Raw genomic sequence first — 23128 nt, 5'->3', positions numbered from 1 at the left:
GTGTCTGAAGCAGAGAGCCAGGTTTCTGTAAGAGCCAGAAGGTTAAGAGAGTGGGAGATAAAGAGATCATGGATAGAAGTGAGCTTGTTGCAAACAGAGCGAGAGTTCCAGAGAGCACAAGTGAAGGGGGAGGTGGTTTTAGATGTAAGAGGAATGCGATTAAGGTTACCAGAGTTTAGTTTATGAAGTCTATTGAAAGGCACACAAGGATGTGAAAGGCTAGGAGGTTGTGAGGGACCAGAATTAAGGGAGATGTCACCAGCAGCTAGTATGAGCAAGAGGAAGAGTGACATGATATGAGAAGCAGATTTGCAGTAATGAGACTGTTTTTTGGCTGAAGTGCAGGGGGGAGAGAGAGTGTTTAGGAATAGGTAAAGTTCATGAGTACAAAAGTAAGGTGAGTATAAGAGAGATAGGCTAATAAACAGTGCAGGTGGAGAGGGAGAAGGAGTAATTGAGTAATGTAGTTTGTTATAGAGACAAGAGGTAGCAAAAAGGAGTATGAAGATATTGAGCATTATTATGAAAGTGGGAACCAAGTAAACACATAAGACACAGTGTTACAGCAGCACTTGCAAAAGGATACAATGAGATACATAAAACACAGTATTACAAGAATACTTGTGTCTTGCCCCTTGCCCAAAAAGTTAATTTCTTGTATAATTCTTAAAAATTAGTGCCTCACTTATAAAATGTTCACTTTGAAAATGTGAACATATGCTATTGTTAAAAAGTACACTGCCCTGTAGGCAATGCACCCACCCCTGTGCAATGCACCTCCCAGACTAGTGTGGAATATATACAGGCAGGGCGGTCAGCTGAGTCTACTAAATTTAGTTGATTGCTAATCAAAGACAGTTGGTAAGGCCAATTGGGATAATGATCCACAGGTCTCATTCAAGCACTTGAAATACAGTGAATAACAGAGAAAGTCCAGCACTCACAAGCTCTCAGCTAAGATTTAAAAGCAAAAATGGAAAGGTTAGTTACCACATTTGGCAAAATGGGACAAGCCCAGGTACCACATCAAGGTCCTTTCCAATACCTGGGACCCTAAAACAGCCACACAATGCAAGCTCTCAAATCCAAACAAACTGGGGAACAAGGGAAGGGTGCACAGGCTAATGTAATCATCCTAGACATATACAAAACACGGAAGGGGACAGCACTCTCATACCGGACCGGGTACACATCTCATGACCCTGCAACATGCTCAGCCCTGGGTGCTCACGGGCACTCACAGGAAGCTGTGCTGTCCGCAGAGTCACAGGCAGTTAACCCCAGACAGGTCTGGGTGCACGAACCATAGGGAAAATTAATTTGTTTTGTAATTTTCCCTATGGTTCTTGCACCCAGACCTGTCTGGGGTTAACTGCCTGTGACTCTGGGGACAGCACAGCTTCCTGTGAGTGCCCGTGAGCATGGGATGTGTACTCGGTCCGGTATGAGAGTGCAGTCCCCTTCCGTGTTTTGCATATGTCTAGGGTGATTACATAAGCCTGTGCACCCTTCCCTTGTTCCCAGGTCGTTTGGATTTGAGAGCTTGCATTGTGTGGCTGTTTTAGGGTCCCATTTTTGCTTTTAAATCTTAGCTGAGAGCTTGTGAGTGAGTGCTGGACTTTCTCTGTGTGTTGTATTAATTTGTTTTGCAATTTTCCCTATGGTTCTTGCACCCAGACCTGTCTGGGGTTAACTGCCTGTGACTCTGAGGACAGCACAGCTTCCTGTGAGTGCCCGTGCGCACCCAGGGCTGAGCATTTTTCACGGTCATGGGATGTGTACCCGGTCCGGTATGAGAGTGCAGTCCCCTTCCGTGTTTTGTATATGTGTGTGTATATATATATATATATATATATATATATATATATATATATATATATATATATATATATATATATATATATATTTATATATATATATATTAGGGCTGCACGATTAACCGCACATGCGGTTTTAAACTGCGATTCATCGGCTCGGTTTGAGAAAAAAAAATCTTTAATCTTCATGAAAATGGAGGCAGAGAGGGAGGATGAGAGGCGGACCAGGGTGCGGCCGTGGGTGGACCTGAGAATGCCTGCGAAACGGCCATTTTTGCAGAGAATTATGAGTGTGTGGCAGCAACTGGCTTTCATCCTGACCTGCAGTCATCTGGGAGTAGTGTGGCGGTGGTCAAGCGGTGGTGTGGTGGTGGGACAGCTCAAAGTTGTGAGCAATAAATTGAGTATTAAAAAAAACAACAACTTTTAAAGTGCACTTTTTTTCTGTGATGCATGTGAAATGTAAAAATTGGGATTTAGATAACATGTTTGTTCATTAAGGGTTGCACTTGCTACTATACTACTTGCTTGTAGGATGTATTGCTTTGTGAAATTATATAATTTATGTTACATACAGTTAAAAACTTAAAATAATAATTGAATATTACAGATGGAACAGTCTCTAGCTCTACTCCATCATCAGAATGTATAGAGGTCAGAGTATGATAATATTAATGATATAGAATTTAGATAATAATGAGATAGTTACTATTTAATAGAATTACTGATTTAGATTCCCAGAAGATAGATCATCAATCTCCTAAACAGTACACAGTGGTGCAGTCATTGAGTGCACATATTTTAGTTTTGTATAATATTTTTCTTTTATTTTTAAATAGTTAATTTTTTATTTACTAGAAGAACAGAATCAACATGGAGGTTGAAAAAACAGAATTTATGTTTACCTGATAAATTTCTTTCTCCAACGGTGTGTCCGGTCCACGGCGTCATCCTTACTTGTGGGATATTCTCTTCCCCAACAGGAAATGGCAAAGAGCCCAGCAAAGCTGGTCACATGATCCCTCCTAGGCTCCGCCTACCCCAGTCATTCGACCGACGTTAAGGAGGAATATTTGCATAGGAGAAACCATATGGTACCGTGGTGACTGTAGTTAAAGAAAATAAAATATCAGACCTGATTAAAAAAACCAGGGCGGGCCGTGGACCGGACACACCGTTGGAGAAAGAAATTTATCAGGTAAACATAAATTCTGTTTTCTCCAACATAGGTGTGTCCGGTCCACGGCGTCATCCTTACTTGTGGGAACCAATACCAAAGCTTTAGGACACGGATGAAGGGAGGGAGCAAATCAGGTCACCTAAATGGAAGGCACCACGGCTTGCAAAACCTTTCTCCCAAAAATAGCCTCAGAAGAAGCAAAAGTATCAAACTTGTAAAATTTGGTAAAAGTGTGCAGTGAAGACCAAGTCGCTGCCCTACATATCTGATCAACAGAAGCCTCGTTCTTGAAGGCCCATGTGGAAGCCACAGCCCTAGTGGAATGAGCTGTGATTCTTTCGGGAGGCTGCCGTCCGGCAGTCTCGTAAGCCAATCTGATGATGCTTTTAATCCAAAAAGAGAGAGAGGTAGAAGTTGCTTTTTGACCTCTCCTTTTACCTGAATAAACAACAAACAAGGAAGATGTTTGTCTAAAATCCTTTGTAGCATCTAAATAGAATTTTAGAGCGCGAACAACATCCAAATTGTGCAACAAACGTTCCTTCTTTGAAACTGGTTTTGGACACAGAGAAGGTACGATAATCTCCTGGTTAATGTTTTTGTTAGAAACAACTTTTGGAAGAAAACCAGGTTTAGTACGTAAAACCACCTTATCTGCATGGAACACCAGATAAGGAGGAGAACACTGCAGAGCAGATAATTCTGAGACTCTTCTAGCAGAAGAAATCGCAACTAAAAACAAAACTTTCCAAGATAATAACTTAATATCAACGGAATGTAAGGGTTCAAACGGAACCCCCCTGAAGAACTGAAAGAACTAAATTGAGACTCCAAGGAGGAGTCAAAGGTTTGTAAACAGGCTTGATTCTAACCAGAGCCTGAACAAAGGCTTGAACATCTGGCACAGCTGCCAGCTTTTTGTGAAGTAATACCGACAAGGCAGAAATCTGTCCCTTCAGGGAACTTGCAGATAATCCTTTTTCCAATCCTTCTTGAAGGAAGGATAGAATCCTAGGAATCTTAACCTTGTCCCAAGGGAATCCTTTAGATTCACACCAACAGATATATTTTTTCCAAATTTTGTGGTAAATCTTTCTAGTCACAGGCTTTCTGGCCTGAACAAGAGTATCGATCACAGAATCTGAGAATCCTCGCTTCGATAAAATCAAGCGTTCAATCTCCAAGCAGTCAGCTGGAGTGAAACCAGATTCGGATGTTCGAACGGACCCTGAACAAGAAGGTCTCGTCTCAAAGGTAGCTTCCAAGGTGGAGCCGATGACATATTCACCAGATCTGCATACCAAGTCCTGCGTGGCCACGCAGGAGCTATCAAGATCACCGACGCCCTCTCCTGCTTGATCCTGGCTATCAGCCTGGGAATGAGAGGAAATGGCGGGAACACATAAGCTAGATTGAAGGTCCAAGGTGCTACTAGTGCATCCACTAGAGCCGCCTTGAGATCCCTGGATCTGGCCCCGTAGCAAGGAACTTTGAAGTTCTGACGAGAGGCCATCAGATCCATGTCTGGAATGCCCCACAGGTGAGTGACTTGGGCAAAGATTTCCGGATGGAGTTCCCACTCCCCCGGATGCAATGTCTGACGACTCAGAAAATCCGCTTCCCAATTTTCCACTCCTGGGATGTGGATAGCAGACAGGTGGCAGGAGTGAGACTCCGCCCAAAGAATAATTTTGGTTACTTCTTCCATCGCTAGGGAACTCCTTGTTCCCCCCTGATGGTTGATGTACGCAACAGTCGTCATGTTGTCTGATTGAAACCGTATGAACCTGGTCCTCGCAAGCTGGGGCCAGGCCTGGAGAGCATTGAATATCGCTCTCAGTTCCAGAATATTTATCGGTAGAAGAGATTCTTCCCGAGACCAAAGACCCTGAGCTTTCAGGGATCCCCAGACCGCGCCCCAGCCTATCAGACTGGCGTCGGTCGTGACAATGACCCACTCTGGTCTGTGGAACATCATCCCTTGAGACAGATTGTCCAGGGACAGCCACCAACGGAGTGAGTCTCTGGTCCTCTGATTTACTTGTATCTTCGGAGACAAGTCTGTATAGTCCCCATTCCACTGACTGAGCATGCACAGTTGTAATGGTCTTAGATGAATGCGCGCAAAAGGAACTATGTCCATCGCCGCCACCATCAACCCGATCACTTCCATGCACTGAGCTATGGAAGGAAGAGGAACGGAATGAAGTATCCGACAAGAGTCCAGAAGCTTTGTTTTTCTGGCTTCTGTTAGAAAGATCCTCATTTGCAAGGAGTCTATAATTGTTCCCAAGAAGGGAACCCTTGTTGACGGGGATAGAGAACTCTTTTCCACGTTCACTTTCCAGCCGTGAGATCTGAGAAAGGCCAGGACAATGTCCGTGTGAGCCTTTGCTTGAGGAAGGGACGACGCTTGAATCAAAATGTCGTCCAGGTAAGGTACTACTGCAATGCCCCTTGGTCTTAGCACCGCTAGAAGGGACCCTAGTACCTTTGTGAAAATCCTTGGAGCAGTGGCTAATCCGAAAGGAAGCGCCACGAACTGGTAATGTTTGTCCAGAAATGCAAACCTTAGGAACCGATGATGTTCCTTGTGGATAGGAATATGTAGATACGCATCCTTTAAATCCACCGTGGTCATGAATTGACCTTCCTGGATGGAAGGAAGGATAGTTCGAATGGTTTCCATCTTGAACGATGGGACCTTGAGAAATTTGTTTAAGATCTTGAGATCTAGGATTGGTCTGAACGTTCCCTCTTTTTTGGGAACTATGAACAGATTGGAGTAGAACCCCATCCCTTGTTCTCTTAATGGAACAGGATGAATCACTCCCATTTTTAACAGGTCTTCTACACAATGTAAGAACGCCTGTCTTTTTATGTGGTCTGAAGACAACTGCGACCTGTGGAACCTCCCCCTTGGGGGAAGTCCCTTGAATTCCAGAAGATAACCCTGGGAGACTATTTCTAGCGCCCAAGGATCCAGAACATCTCTTGCCCAAGCCTGAGCGAAGAGAGAGAGTCTGCCCCCCACCAGATCCGGTCCCGGATCGGGGGCCAATATTTCATGCTGTCTTGGTAGCAGTGGCAGGTTTCTTGGCCTGCTTTCCCTTGTTCCAGCCTTGCATTGGTCTCCAAGCTGGCTTGGCCTGAGCAGTATTACCCTCTTGCTTAGAGGACGTAGCACCTTGGGCTGGTCCGTTTTTACGAAAGGGACGAAAATTAGGTCTATTTTTTGCCTTGAAAGGCCGATCCTGAGGAAGGGCGTGGCCCTTACCCCCAGTGATATCAGAGATAATCTCTTTCAAGTCAGGACCAAACAACGTTTTCCCCTTGAAAGGAATGTTTAGTAGCTTGTTCTTGGAAGACGCATCAGCCGACCAAGATTTCAACCAAAGCGCTCTGCGCGCCACAATAGCAAACCCAGAGTTCTTAGCCGCTAACTTAGCCAATTGCAAAGAGGCGTCTAGAGTGAAAGAATTAGCCAATTTGAGAGCATTGATTCTGTCCATAATCTCCTCATAAGGAGGAGAGTCACTATCGAGCACCTTAAGCAGTTCATCAAACCAGAAATATGCGGCAGTAGTGACAGGGACAATGCATGAAATGGGTTGTAGAAGGTAACCCTGCTGAACAAACATCTTTTTAAGCAAACCTTCTAATTTTTTATCCATAGGATCTTTGAAAGCACAACTATCCTCTATGGGAATAGTGGTGCGTTTGTTTAAAGTAGAAACCGCTCCCTCGACCTTGGGGACTGACTGCCATAAGTCCTTTCTGGGGTCGACCATAGGAAACAATTTTTTAAATATGGGGGGAGGGACGAAAGGAATACCGGGCCTTTCCCATTCTTTATTAACAATGTCCGCCACCCGCTTGGGTATAGGAAAAGCTTCTGGGAGCCCCGGCACCTCTAGGAACTTGTCCATTTTACATAGTTTCTCTGGGATGACTAAATTTTCACAATCATCCAGAGTGGATAATACCTCCTTAAGCAAAATGCGGAGATGTTCCAATTTAAATTTAAATGTAATCACATCAGATTCAGCCTGCTGAGAAATGTTCCCTAAATCAGTAATTTCTCCCTCAGACAAAACCTCCCTGGCCCCCTCAGATTGGGTTAGGGGCCCTTCAGAGATATTAATATCAGCGTCGTCATGCTCTTCAGTAACTAAAACAGAGCAGCCACGCTTACGCTGACAAGGGTTCATTTTGGCTAAAATGTTTTTGACAGAATTATCCATTACAGCCGTTAATTGTTGCATAGTAAGGAGTATTGGCGCGCTAGATGTACTAGGGGCCTCCTGAGTGGGCAAGACTCGTGTAGACGAAGGAGGGAATGATGCAGTACCATGCTTACTCCCCTCACTTGAGGAATCATCTTGGGCATCATTGTCATTATCACATAAATCACATTTATTTAAATGAATAGGAATTCTGGCTTCCCCACATTCAGAACACAGTCTATCTGGTAGTTCAGACATGTTAAACAGGCATAAACTTGATCAGAAAGTACAAAAAACGTTTTAAAATAAAACCGTTACTGTCACTTTAAATTTTAAACTGAACACACTTTATTACTGCAATTGCGAAAAAACATGAAGGAATTGTTCAAAATTCACCAAATTTTCACCACAGCGTCTTAAAGCCTTGAAAATATTGCACACCAATTTTGGAAGCTTTAACCCTTAAAATAACGGAACCGGAGCCGTTTTAAGCTTTAAACCCCTTTACAGTCCCTGGTATCTGCTTTGCTGAGACCCAACCAAACCCAAAGGGGAATACGATACCAAATGACGCCTTCAGAAGTCTTTTATAAGTATCAGAGCTCCTCTCACATGCGACTGCATGCCATGCCTCTCAAAAACAAGTGCGCAACACCGGCGCGAAAATGAGACTCTGCCTATGCTTTGGGAAAGCCCCTAAAGAATAAGGTGTCTAAAACAGTGCCTGCCGATATTATTATATCAAAATACCCAGATAAAATGATTCCTCAAGGCTAAATATGTGTTAATATCAATCGATTTAGCCCAGAAAAAGTCTACAGTTTAAATAAGCCCTTATGAAGCCCTTATTTACAATCGTAATAAACATGGCTTACCGGATCCCATAGGGAAAATGACAGCTTCCAGCATTACATCGTCTTGTTAGAATGTGTCATACCTCAAGCAGCAAGGGACTGCAAACTGTTCCCCCAACTGAAGTTAATTGCTCTCAACAGTCTTGTGTGGAACAGCCATGGATTTTAGTTACGGTTGCTAAAATCATTTTCCTCATACAAACAGAATTCTTCATCTCTTTTCTGTTTCTGAGTAAATAGTACGTACCAGCACTATTTGAAAATAACAAACTCTTGATTGAATAATGAAAAACTACAGTTAAACACTAAAAAACTCTAAGCCATCTCCGTGGAGATGTTGCCTGTACAACGGCAAAGAGAATGACTGGGGTAGGCGGAGCCTAGGAGGGATCATGTGACCAGCTTTGCTGGGCTCTTTGCCATTTCCTGTTGGGGAAGAGAATATCCCACAAGTAAGGATGACGCCGTGGACCGGACACACCTATGTTGGAGAAAGTATGCATTTCTTTAGCACTTCATTCTCCCCATATGGGTTAGTAATTGGAACACCCGTAGTAGGATGAAGTCGGTGATAGAAATTAAAATTTAACTTTTATTAGTTTAGTTAAAAAACCGAACACACAACATAAAAAGTTAAAACACACAAAAAGTTAGGACCAATAGACTGAGTTAGTCAAATGGCTTAATGGCGTTAATCGTATTACTAGATAAAGTGTGAAAGACTTGTCACATCCTATATTATAAAAGACAAGAGTTTGTCTGAAGCCGTCATGCGCAGTTCAGACAAACTCTTGGAGAGAGGGAGGGAGAGAGGGAGAGGGAGAGAGAGAGAGGGGGAGAGAGAGAGAGGGAGAGAGAGAGAGGGAGAGAGAGAGAGGGAGAGAGAGAGAGAGAGAGGGAGAGAGAGAGAGGGAGAGAGAGAGAGGGAGAGAGAGAGAGAGAGAGAGAGAGAGAGAGAGAGAGAGAGAGAGAGAGAGAGAACGAACAGAGAGAACGAACAGAGAGAGAACGAACGAACAGAGAGAGAGAACGAACAGAGAGAGAGAGAACAGAGAGAGATAACAGACATAACACGGCCCGTGTCAACGGGCTTTAGGACTAGTTGCTATATAAACAATAAGGAGATGGAATGTATTGAATTCTTCTGAGAGAAGACAGATGAGTATAGTATATGTAGGTTCAGTTTATTATATTTGACTCTTGTTAGAAGTGGTACTACAAAATAGTAATGAGACCAGATAATAAAATTTATAAAAGATTTTGTACTCGAATAGATGAACAATTATTATTGAAAATAACTGTAGGTGAAGTACCCAGATTTTTTCTTTTCTTTTTAGTAACTAAATGTCTTTTGTCATAGGCTCATGTACTCAGATTGCCCAGTATCTACAATCAGTACTTAGGTTTAAATTATTGTCTGAAAACCCAAGGTAGTCAACGTATACTGATTCACAGTCTGTTAGTTAGTTTTATTAATAGTCAGATGTCTTTTATCATAGGCTCGTATGCTTTAGATTGCTTTGTGTTTGCAATCTGTACTTAGATTTCAATTGTTATCAGATACTACAGAATACTTGACACTGCCTAATTATCAGTCTGTTAGTTAGCTTTATTTAGCAATTTATTTATCAAACTGGCTCAGTAGTAGATTAGATATTTGAAGGTTAATCCAGTGGGTAATCTTGAGTCTATTGTATCTTTCTTATTTGGAGTAGTACTGCAAATAATGATGAGAATAAATAATAAAGAAAAAAGATTTGTGCTCAAATAGATGAGCAGTTATTGATGAAAATAACTATGGGTGAAGTCCCCAAAAATGTATTTCTTTTTTAGTAACTAGATGTCTTTTGTCATTGGCTCATGTACTCAGATTATCTGGTATCTATAATCAGTACTTGGGTTTAAATTATTGTCTGAAAATACAGAGTAGTCAACATATACTGATTCCCAGTCAGTTAGTTAGTATTGTGGATAGTCAGATGTCTTTTGTCATAGACTCATATACTTAAGATTGCTTTGTGTCTGCAATCTGTACTTTAGTTTCTTTTGTTATCAGGCAATACAAAATACTGGACACTGACTAATTATCAGTCTATTAGTTAGCTTTATTTAGCAGTCTGTCACCCAAAGGAGGTGCAATAGCTTGTGGTATATATGGGGAGTGTGCTGTATTTTGGTGCTTAGTTAGAATTATAACACTTTGTATAAGGGAGTGCTGGCCAAATTGCTTCAGATCTATAATATATTGTAACTAGTAAGGTTACAAAATTAGATTGTATCAATATTCGGTGTTTAATATAAACCTTTTGGCCAAGAAAATTATAATAATAACAGCCTAAATATTCCCAGAGGGTATAGCCCCTGGGATTGAGTATTTATGGTTACCAATGCATATAATGCCACATAATTTCTATATTGCTCAGGTAACGGCTGGTATCTATTGATGGCTGTATTACTCCTAGTTGTAGATTCTCTGGAAAGCACTCTCACATAGTGTATTTGTAAATAAATGGATAATATAGCTTATTTCGGTATCGCTATTGAAGTTAAGGCGAGAGCTATTAGCACTAAACACACACTTCAGTCATACAGATTCACAACTCCATTAAATTAAGTTCTAAAAAATAACATGTCAAGCATAACACGGATTCACACACGGTTAAGTTACATAGAGTTTTGCTGTAACAGATTTTGTTTGTCTTAAAGATTAGACATCACTCGTTCTATTGTGTAATAAATTTAAATAGCAGTATTGCTGGTTTTGAGAGGCCCAAACTAAATGCTAAATTAAAAAATAATGGGGGTTGAAAGAGGTTCAACACCCTCCCCTAACATGTTTCGCCGACCTAATAGCGTTTTTTTCAAAGGTGGGCGCGCGCTCGCGCCGTCGGGTGTTTTATCACCTAAGCTCCACCCTGTTTACAATCTGGAGCCAATCCGCGCCATCCTAACTTGAGGAGGTACGGTCATCAGAATTGTGCACTGTTATAGTAATGAGGATTGGTTGCTGGAGATGTAAGTGGGATTGGAGATCGAAAAACGAATATGTGTTTATTGTGCTTGTAAAAAGTATGTATGCTTGTTTTTAATCTTGCCAATAGATATACGATAAATTGGGTACATGATTAAAATATGATGAAAGTGAATATCATATGATAGCAAACCAAAATTAACTTGTATATACTAATCCATATCGGTTATATATTGGTTCATACTTTGACTTGAAGAATTGTTAATTATGGTATACTTATATCGAAGATTAGATATTAAACACCAATATATGATTTTTTATTATTGCAACGGTGACATATATATTATTAATTTATGCCTGCATCATATGATGGTTGTGTTCTATATAGGATGAATTACTTGTATTCCCCAACTGATGTAATATATGCTTTAGTGTCTGAGTGAGGGGATTCATGGTGGTTGTAAGAAATGAAAATTGTGATGTGAACCTAATTTTTGGAGCCTAAAAATATATTACCTAGTGACCACAAATATACAATTAAGAGTGGTGCAAGTGACTAAATATGAAAGTAAAATGTGTGGGTATGTAATAACTGGATAGAGAATAAAGAGGTCGAATGGACTACTCAAGTGTAAATACACATTGAATTATAGGTGTGATCAAAAATTAATAAACATGGATGGAGTTGTGGGGGAAAGGGGAGATGCCAATGTGGAATAAGTGTTTTAAATTTTTTATTTACATTACCATTACCCTTACTATACCTTATTAAGTCCAGTAGTGTACCATAAGTTATAACACAAATCATTTTTAATAAATAATAAAAAAAGATCTCTTCTCTTATGATATTAGTTTATGTTCCACTTCCCAAATAAGTTATATTGGTGTAATTATAATATGTTTATTTTTTATTTATGGATGGATGCATTGCTGCAGCAAGTGCAAATAAAGTAATATTTTTTTTTATTTAAAAATAAATAAATAAAATTCTAATAATTTTTTATTGTAGCTCAGCCTCTGCAATTAATGCAAGTCAGATTGTTTTTTTATAATTGATGCTAGCTAGGCTAGTGCTGCAGCCTGCAACAATAAAAAATCCATAATGGTTAATGCATTTTGGTGACTGTGAGCATTGGCAAAAAACATAATTAATGATTACCTGATAAATTTATTTCTCTTGTGGTGTATCCAGTCCACGGATCATCCATTACTTGTGGGATATTCTCCTTCCCAACAGGAAGTTGCAAGAGGATCACCCACAGCAGAGCTGCTATATAGCTCCTCCCCTAACTGCCATATCCAGTCATTCGACCGAAACTAGCCGAGAAAGGAGAAACCATAGGGTGCAGTGGTGACTGTAGTTTAAAATTTAGACCTGCCTTAAAAGGACAGGGCGGGCCGTGGACTGGATACACCACAAGAGAAATAAATTTATCAGGTAAGCATAAATTATGTTTTCTCTTGTTAGGTGTATCCAGTCCACGGCCCGCCCTGTCCTTTTAAGGCAGGTCTAAATTTTAAACTACCAATACCAAAGCTAAAGTACACGGATGAAGGGAGGGACAAGGTAGGTACTTAAACGGAAGTAGCCTCCGAAGAAGCTAAAGTATCAAATTTGTAAAATTTTGAAAAGGTATGAAGCGAAGACCAAGTCGCCGCTTTGCAAATCTGTTCAACAGAAGCCTCATTTTTAAAGGCCCAGGTGGAAGCCACAGCTCTAGTAGAATGAGCTGTAATCCTTTCAGGGGGCTGCAGTCCAGCAGTCTCATAGGCTAAGCGTATTATGCTCTCAAGCAAAAAAGAAAGAGAGGTTGCCGAAGCTTTTGACCTCTCCTCTGTCCAGAGTAAACAACAAACAGGGAAGATGTTTGACGAAAATCTTTAGTCGCTTGTAAGTAAAACTTGAAAGCACAGACTACGTCCAAATTATGCAAAAGACGTTCCTTCTTTGAAGAAGGATTAGGACACAATGATGGAACAACAATCTCTTGATTGATATTCTTGTTGGAAACTACCTTAGGTAAAAACCCAGGTTTTGTACGCAGAACTACTTTATCTGAATGGAAAATCAGATAAGGAGAATCACATTGTAAAGCTGATAACTCAGAGACTCTACGAGCCGAGGAAATAGCCATCAAAAACAGAACTTTCCAAGATAAAAGTTTGATATCAATGGAATGAAGGGGTTCAAACGGAACTCCTGGAAGAACCTTAAGAACCAAGTTTAAGCTCCATGGAGGAGCAACAGGTTTAAACACAGGCTTAATTCTAACCAAAGCCTGACAAAATGCCTGGACGTCTGGAACCTCTGTCCCTTTAAAGAACTAGCTGATAATCCTTTATCCAAACCCTCTTGGAGAAAGGACAATATCCTAGGAATCCTAACCTTACTCCATGAGTAATTCTTGGATTCACACCAATGAAGATATTTGCGCCATATCTTATGGTAGATTTCCCTGGTTACAGGCTTTCGTGCCTGTATTAAGGTATCAATGACTGACTCGGAGAAGCCACGCCTTGATAAAATCAAGCGTTCAATCTCCAGGCAGTCAGTCTCAGAGAAATTAGATTTGGATGATTGAAAGGACCTTGTAGTAGAAGGTCTTGTCTCAGAGGCAGAGGCCAAGGTGGAAAGGATGACATGTCCACCAGGTCTGCATACCAGGTCCTGCGTGGCCACGCACGCGCGATCAAGATCACCGATGCTCTCTCCTGTTTGATTTTGGCAATCAGTCGAGGGAGCAGAGGAAACGGTGGAAACACATAAGCCAGGTTGAAGAACCACTGTGCTGCTAGAGCATCTATCAGCGTCGCTTCTGGGTCCCTGGACCTGGATCCGTAACAAGGAAGCTTGGCGTTCTGGCGAGACGCCATGAGATCCAATTCTGGTGTGCCCCAACGATGAACCAATTGAGCAAACACCTCCGGATGGAGTTCCCACTCCCCCGGATGAAAAGTCTGACGACTTAGAAAATCCGCCTCCCAGTTCTCTACACCTGGGATATGGATCGCTGATAGATGGCAAGAGTGAGTCTCTGCCCAGCGAATTATCTTGGAGACTTCTAACATTGCTAGGGAGCTCCTGGTCCCCCCTTGATGGTTGATGTAAGCCACAGTCGTGATGTTGTCCGACTGAAATCTGATGAACCTCAGGGTTGCTAACTGAGGCCAAGCTAGAAGAGCATTGAATATTGCTCTTAACTCCAGAATATTTATTGGGAGGAGTTTCTCCTCCTGAGTCCACGATCCCTGAGCCTTCAGGGAATTCCAGACTGCACCCCAACCTAGAAGGCTGGCATTTGTTGTTACAATTGTCCAATCTGGCCTGCGAAAGGTCATACCTTTGGACAGATGGACCCGAAATAGCCACCAGAGAAGAGAATCTCTGGTCTCTTGATCCAGATTTAGCAGAGGGGACAAATCTGTGTAATCCCCATTCCACTGACTGAGCATGCATAATTGCAGCGGTCTGAGATGTAGGCGCGCAAATGGCACTATGTCCATCGCCGCTACCATTAAGCCGATCACTTCCATGCACTGAGCCACCGAAGGGCGCAGAATGTAGTGAAGAACACGGCCGGAATTTAGAAGCTTTGATAACCTGGACTCAGTCAGGTAAATTTTCATTTCTACAGAATCTATCAGAGTTCCTAGGAAAGAAACCCTTGTGAGGGGTGATAGAGAACTCTTTCCCTCGTTCACTTTCCACCCATGCGACCTCAGAAATGCCAACACTATGTCCGTATGAGATTTGGCAATTTGGAAGTTTGACGCCTGTATCAGGATGTCGTCTAGATAAGGGGCCACTGCTATGCCCCGTGGTCTTAGGACCGCCAGAAGAGACCCCAGAACCTTTGTAAAAATTCTTGGGGCTGTAGCTAACCCGAAGGGAAGAGCCACAAACTGGTAATGCCTGTCTAGAAAGGCAAACCTTAGGAACCGATGATGATCTTTGTGAATCGGTATGTGAAGGTAAGCATCCTTCAAATCCACTGTGGTCATGTACTGACCCTCCTGGATCATAGGTAGGATTGTCCGAATAGTTTCCATTTTCAACGATGGAACTCTGAGGAATTTATTTAAGATCTTTAGATCCAAAATTGGTCTGAAGGTTCCCTCTTTTTTGGGAACCACAAACAGATTTGAATAAAATCCCTGTCCTTGTTCCATCTGTGGTCTTGCACACAGCGTAAGAATGCCTCTTTCTTTATCTGGTTTACAGATAATCTCGAAAGGTGAAATCTCCCTTGTGGGGGGAAGCTTTGAAGTCCAGAAGATATCCCTGAGATATGATCTCCAATGCCCAGGGATCCTGAACATCTCTTGCCCACGCCTGGGCGAAGAGAGAAAGTCTGCCCCCTACTAGATCCGTTGCTGGATAGGGGGCCGTTCCTTCATGCTGTCTTAGAGGCAGCAGCAGGCTTTCTGGCCTGCTTGCCTTTGCTCCAGGACTGGTTAGATTTCCAGGCCGGCTTGGATTGCGCAAAAGTTCCCTCTTGTTTTGTAGCAGAGGAAGTTTATGCTGCACCTGCCTTGAAGTTTCGAAAGGCACGAAAATTAGAACGTTTGGCCATTGATTTGGCCCTGTCCTGAGGAAGGGTATGACCCTTACCTCCAGTAATGTCAGCAATAATTTCCTTCAAACCAGGCCCGAATAGGGTCTGCCCCTTGAAGGGAATGTTAAGTAATTTAGACTTTGAAGTCACGTCAGCTGACCAAGATTTAAGCCATAGCGCCCTACGCGCCTGGATGGCGAATCCAGAATTCTTAGCCGTTAGTTTAGTCAAATGAACAATGGCATCAGAAACAAAAGAATTAGCTAGCTTAAGTGTTCTAAGCTTGTCAAGTATTTCAGTCAATGGAGTAGCTGTCTGAAAGGCCTCTTCCAGAGACTCAAACCAGAACGCCGCAGCAGCAGTGACAGGAGCAATGCATGCAAGGGGCTGCAGGATAAAACCTTGTTGAATAAACATTTTCTTAAGGTAACCTTCTAATTTTTTATCCATTGGATCTGAAAAAGAACAACTGTCCTCGACAGGGATAGTGGTACGCTTTGCTAAAGTAGAAACTGCTCCCTCCACCTTAGGGACCGTCTGCCATAAGTCCCGTGTGGTGGCGTCTATTGGAAACATTTTTCTAAAAATAGGAGGGGGGGAAACGGCACACCGGGTCTGTCCCACTCCTTAGTAATAATTTCTGTAAACCTTTTAGGTATTGGAAAAACGTCAGTACACACCGGCACCGCGTAGTATTTATCCAGTCTACACAATTTCTCTGGCACTGCAATTGTGTCACAGTCATTCAGAGCAGCTAAAACCTCTCCAAGCAACACCCGGAGGTTCTCAAGCTTAAATTTAAAAATAGACATATCTGAATCAAGTTTCCCAGAGTCAGAGACGTCACCCACAGACTGAAGCTCTTCCTCAGCTTCTGCATATTGTGACGCAGTATCAGACATGGGCCTTAAAACATTTGCGCGCTCTGTATTACGTCTAACCCTAGAGCTATCATGCTTTCCTCTGAATTCAGGCAGTCTGGCTAATACCGCTGACAGGGTATTGTCCATGATTGCCGCCATGTCCTGCAAAGTAATCGCTATGGGCATCTTTGATGTACTTGGCGCTATTTTAGCGTGAGTCCCTTGAGCGGGAGTCAAAGGGTCCGACACGTGGGGAGAGTTAGTCGGCATAACTTCCCCCTCGTCAGAATCCTTTATTGTTTAAAGTGAAATCAATACATTTAGTACACATTCTCCTATGGGGTTCAACCATGGCTTTTAAACATAATGAACAAGGAGTTTCCTCTATGTCAGACATGTTTATACAGACTAGCAATGAGACTAGCAAGCTTGGAAAACACTTTAAATCAAGTTAACAAGCAATATAAAAAAACGTTACTGTGCCTTTAAGAGAAACAAATTTTGCCAAAATTTGAAATAACAGTGAAAAAAGGCAGTTAAACTAACGAAATTTTTACAGTGTATGTAACAAGTTAGCAGAGCATTGCACCCACTTGCAAATGGATGATTAACCCCTTAATACAAAAAACAGATTAACAAAACGAAAAATATGTTTTTTAAAAACAGTCATAACAACTGCCACAGCTCCTACTTTTGAAGCCTTTTGAGCCCTTCAGACATGTCCTATAGCATGCAGGGGACTGCTGAGGGAAGCCGAATGTCACAGTTTGTAATTTTAACTGCACCAACTGTAACTTTTATACTATAACAGTGGAAAGCCTCAGGAAACTGTTTCTAGGCAAAAATAAAGCCAGCCATGTGGAAAAAACTAGGCCCCAATAAGTTTTATCACCAAAGCATATATAAAAACGATTAAACATGCCAGCAAACGTTTTATATTACACATTAATCAGAGTATATACCTCTGATAGTAAGCCTGATACTAGTCGCTATTAAATCACTGTATTTAGGCTTTAACTTACATTAATCCGGTATCAGCAGCATTTTCTAGCAAATTCCATCCCTAGAAAAACTTAACTGCACATACCTTATTGCCGGATACCCTGCACGCCATTCTCCCTCTGAAGTTACCTCACTCCTCAGACATAGGTGAGAACAGCAGTGGATCTTAGTTACTTCTGCTAAGATCATAGAAAAACGCAGGCAGATTCTTCTTCTAAATGCTGCCTGAGATAAAATAGTACACTCCGGTACCATTTAAAAACAATAAACTTTTGATTGAAGAAAAAACGAACTATATTTTACCACTTTCCTCTTACTACCTCCAGCTATGTTGAGAGCTTGCAAGAGAATTACTGTATATGGCAGTTAGGGGAGGAGCTATATAGCAGCTCTGCTGTGGGTGATCCTCTTGCAACTTCCTGTTGGGAAGGAGAATATCCCACAAGTAATGGATGATCCGTGGACTGGATACACCTAACAAGAGAAATATCAAAATTAGCAGCATGATGCTTAAATGTGCAAGCCATTCATTGTGTCAAGTCTGCAATGCCCTATTAACTGCCCATGTGCATTGTGCAGCCACAAAATAGCAGCCCTAAGTACGCCTAACCAATTGTGTTTAAGAAAAAAAAAAAATAGCTAAGCTAATAAAATATAAGTCAATTTAATTTCAAATGTTACTTGCTTAGGATGCCCTGCCATGCTCTATTGCTCTTGAACACAAAACAAATTAATTAAATATAGAAAAAAAGTGTTTTTTTACTTTTATGTCCCTCCCAGTCCATTAGTGTTTCAGACTGTGCTGTTGACAACAATGAACAAACACAACACAGTCAGAAACGGTAATGGACTGGGAGGGACATCATCAAAGTTAAAAAAAAAAAAAAACACTTTTTTTTATACATTTCAAATTTTCATTCATTTATTTTGGCTTTCCAAAAAGTAGAACTTGTCTCCATCCCACCACCACCTTATTCTAAAAATATTTTATGTTCATTGTTAAACCAACAGCAAATAATGCCTGACAGTGCCTGTGTGTCATCTACTCAAGTTCACCAAAGTCAGCCAACAGCTGTGGTTCCAGATTGCATCCTGTTTCTTCTTCTACAACAGCAAAGTCATCCACACATCTAAGTGCAGCCTGTTTCTTCTTCTACAATAGCAAGGTCATCCACACATTCTAGTGCAGCCTGTTTCTTCTTCTACAACAGCAAGGTCATCCACACATCCTAGTGCAGCCTTTTTCTTCTTCTACAATAGCAAGGTCATCCACACATCCTAGTGCAGCCTGTTTCTTCTTCTACAACAGCAAGGTCATCCACACAACCTGCAGCCTGTTTCTTCTTCTACAACAGCAAGGTCATCCACACATCCTGCAGCCTGTTTCTTCTTCTACAACAGCAAGGTCATCCACACATCCTGCAGCCTGTTTCTTCTTCTACAACAGCAAGGTCATCCACACATCCTGCAGCCTGTTTCTTCTTCTACAACAGCAAGGTCATCCACATCCTAGTGCAGCCCGTTTCTTCTTCTACAACAGCAAAGTCATCCTGCAGGTGCACTGCAACTCTGAAAGCATCTGTCTTCTACAATAGCTAGGTCAGCCATTCAGCCAGTGTCTTCTACAACAGAAAGGTCAGTTATCCAAAGCCAGTGTTTTCTACAACAGCAAGGTCAGTCCTCCAGAGCCAGTATATTCTACAACTGCAAGGTCAGTCTCCTCCAGTGAAAGCCAGTGTTGCCTCAGTCTAAATAAAGATGAATATGAGCAACCCCATTGTTGTCGTCTTTAAAGTTTATATTTAAATGATTTCAATAAAGTGTATAAGCCTGTGGTCTCTTGTCTCTACTCAATCAAGGTGTCTGCATCATCATTAAGTTAAGCAAGCCCATCGTTGTCTTCTTTATATTCAAGTGCAGCTAGCCTGTGTTCTCTCTTCAATCAAGGTGACTGCTTAATCAAGCAAGCCCACTGTTGTCATCTTTATATTCAAGTGCAGAAAGCCAGTGTTCTCTACTTCGCTTCAATCAAGTTGCCTGCATCATAGCACTAAGTATCATCCTATTTTTTTCTTCTTTAAAGTGCAGCAAGCCTGTGTTCTCTCTTCAATCAAGGTGACAGCTTAATCAAGCCCATCGTTGTCTTCTTTATATTCAAGTGCAGCTAGCCTGTGTTCTCTCTTCAATCAAGGTGACTGTCACTGCATCATATAGCACATTGTTGACCTCTCTTTATAATCAAGACTTTCAAGTGCCTGTGGTCTCTCTCTTGTCTTAATTGCAACAGAAGCATATAATCTATTCTTTAATTATTAATCAAAATAAATTGTGTGATTCTAATCAAAAATCTTTAAGAAGCTTTTTTAAGACTGCTTCCGCTGCGTCATCTCTGCAACTTGAAGAAGCTATACTAGCATCATCAGAGCTAGGCTAACTGCATTATCAAGGCCATTCAATAGTTCACTGTCTTTGTATTCAAGTGCAAGACTGTGGTCTAGTCTATTTGTGCCACGGTTGCCACTTGCCAGTGACACCTGACCCTACTGATATTGGCAGTGTGTGCTGTAGTATAATCTACTGATTCTCCTCATATTTTTGGTGCCAGCTGGTATTGTGTGCGTGGTACATAAAATTTAAGATGCGTTCTGAAGAGCTGTCCATGTCCAACAATAACGACGATGATGATGAAAATGATGTTGATGTTGCTACAGAATTGTACAGAAAAATTCCACATCAGTTGTTTGGGAATATTTTGGATTCAGAAAAGAGGATGAGAAACAGAACCAAGAAATCTGCAAAACTTGTGCAACGAGTGTTGCAGCAAAACGAAGTAACACATCAAACCTGTTCCAGCACCTTAAACAGCGGCATAAGGAAATCTTTGAACGATGTATGTAAAAAAAAAACCCTGGTAGGGAAAAGACAACACAAACAAGCTGTGAATCTAAAGTTGAGCAGCAATCAATCAATCATAAAGGCATCGCAAACACAGTGACATCACCATATGCGAAGACCTCAAAAAGGCATAGAGAAATAACCGATATCGCATATTATATATGCAAAGACATGGTGCCTGCATACACGATTAGTAAAGAAGGCTTCAAAAGAATGATACACACACTCGACAAGAGATACCAACTGCCATCTCGCAATTACTTCTGGAGAAAACTAAGTCAGTGTATCATATGTGAAACCCGTTCTGCATCTATTAAACACAAAGATACTGGCTCTGGAGGAAGATGATTCTGACCTTACCAAGACACTGAAATCCAAAATTCTTGAATATATATTATGAATAGAAAATTAAAAAGATGAGGATACTCAAGATCTGCTAGATATGGCATCATTCCCTGATCTACGATTCAAGACAACCTACATAAATGTGGATAAAATTACAAGCATCAAGGCCAAGGTGATGTCTGATATGGCCATTGTGTCTGAGCAGCAAGTCGTGCAGATTTCAAGTCAGCTGGCCAGCTAATTTCATTTCAATTAGCTTTGTGTGTCTTCTTGAGTTCACTTGTGTATTATGTACTCTAACTATATTAGTGTTCTGTTATGTACTACAGAATAGCTGTGTGATGTAATATGAAAGGAAGTGCAGGATGTAAGGATTGCCCTTGTCAATGCCACATCCCCCATGTTTTCCTGGACAGTGGACAGTCACTCGGCTAATAACTAACACATGCATCAGTGCGCATTGTAATAGCTTTACTGTACTTAGAAACAGAACACACATCATGCTGCTGCACACTCAGCACTTTTCAGGTTTTTCCATGCATGCAATGCATACACTGTTTCATATGTTACTCATACCACAGCTAGACTGACTGTCCAGTACCCAGGAAAACAAAGGACAATGTGGTTAGAACTGGACAGCTATTTTAATTTCAATTAGCTGTGTGTGTGTTGAGTTCAGTTGTTTGTATTATGTATTGTACTAGTTACTCTAACTATAACTGGTGTTCTACTTCTTACTGTGTGAGTGTGTTCTGTACTACAGCTATAGCTGTAAAAATTAATGTAATATGACAGGCTGCAGGATGTCAGGATTGACTTTGTCAATGCCACATTCCCCATGTTTTCATGGACAGTCACTCAGCTAAATGACTAACATATGCAGCAGTGTGCTGCATTGTACTACCTTTACTTAGAAACACAAATCATGCAGCTGTACTCGAGCTGGATAGTCCTGAGTCAGCACTTTTCAGGTTTCTTTCTACATGCGGCACACACTGCTTCATATGTTACTCTTACCACAGGTAGACTGACTGCCCAAGAAAACATGGGCAATGTGGTAAGAACTGGCCAGCTAATTTCATTTAAATTAGCTGTGTTTGTATGTTTTTGAGTTAACGTTGTTATATACTACTACATCCTGTATATAACTTTGTTGATGTATTCTACTTCTTAGTGGTCTTTTATATAGATCTACTACTACAGAATAGCTGTGACTAGTGTGTGATTGTATATGACAGGCTGCAGGATGTCAGGATTGACCTTGTCAATGCAACATCTCTCATGTTTCCCTGGACACTTCTCCTAAAATGTATAACACATGCAGCAGTGTGTGCATTCATTGTACTTCCTTTACTGCTAACTGCACTTATATTTATTTATATATACAGAACTTTACAAGTCATACTGCTGTAAAGAGCAATTTTCAGGTTTCTCTATGCTTACACTGCTTCAGTTTTTTTTTTTGTTTAGAACGAAAATGTAAAAGTAAAATTGCTGATCATCTAAAGTGCCCAATTATCTAAAGGCCTCTTGGATTGCAAGATTGCATAAGAAATCTAATCAGTGTTATAAAGCTTCTGGTCAAAGTTTCTAAAAGCAGTTTTTACATTGGAAACAGTGTCTAGCGCAAAGGGATATACCCTGCTTTTAAGTATGAAAAAAGATGCATACATTACAATAGTAAGTACAAAAAAAAAAAATAGTCACAAATCAAAAATCATATGAATCAAATAAATGAAATACTGGAATAAAAATTTACCATTTGTGATGTTAAGTTGTATTTAAATTCATAACAAAATTGTTCTGCAAAAATCGTATTTTATGTAAAAATAAAAAAAAGATTTAATGTACACAAACTACTGTGTAGATGCAAAGCATTCTGTGAAATTCATACGTGTAAGTACCAAATTGAAACTGTATTGTTTTCCTTATCTCTGCTAGTGGGATGAACAGGCGCATGTGCGTAACAAAGTTACCCTTCAGGCCTGGCGTATAATATTTACAGTGTTCCCCCTGCTAACTCTGATCTTCCCAGCAAAATTTCCCTTCCCAGCATGCTCGGTTTCTATATGGCATATTCTGTTACACTTTTATATCCCTTTAAGAATTCTTCTTTTTTGTAAAACTATTTATACCTATTTGAGTTCTGTTCCTTTATAATCATGATAGAAAACGTTATTCCTTGTAAACTTCACAATATCCGCTTCTTCAACTGCACTAGATTAATCCTGGTCATACTACACCCTTTAATGACGTGCACTTAAGGTCGTCAAGATCAGAGGTATAAAAATAAACCTTGGCAGCAGAAGGGACCAGCATTATCTGAAGAGCATCTCCCTGCTCAAGAGCTATTTCTAAATAAAAACCATTATCGCCTGAGAGTACAAGAGGCTACAGAATACTCACGGTTAATGACCTC

The 23128-nt window shown here is 41.0% G+C and overlaps 1 protein-coding gene across 2 annotated transcripts in view; it reads right to left on the bottom strand.

The window, feature by feature from the left end:
- The window catches only part of THADA (THADA armadillo repeat containing), a 1857831-nt gene that overhangs the window by 1763335 nt on the left and 71368 nt on the right, over positions 1 to 23128 (bottom strand). The gene's annotated exons all lie outside the window — the stretch shown is intronic.

This window comes from Bombina bombina, chromosome 4 (genome assembly GCF_027579735.1).
Source record: "Bombina bombina isolate aBomBom1 chromosome 4, aBomBom1.pri, whole genome shotgun sequence".
NCBI lineage: Eukaryota > Metazoa > Chordata > Amphibia > Anura > Bombinatoridae > Bombina > Bombina bombina.
The sequence above is the reverse complement of the archived record's forward strand: the minus strand, read 5'-3'. Positions and strand labels throughout refer to the sequence as shown.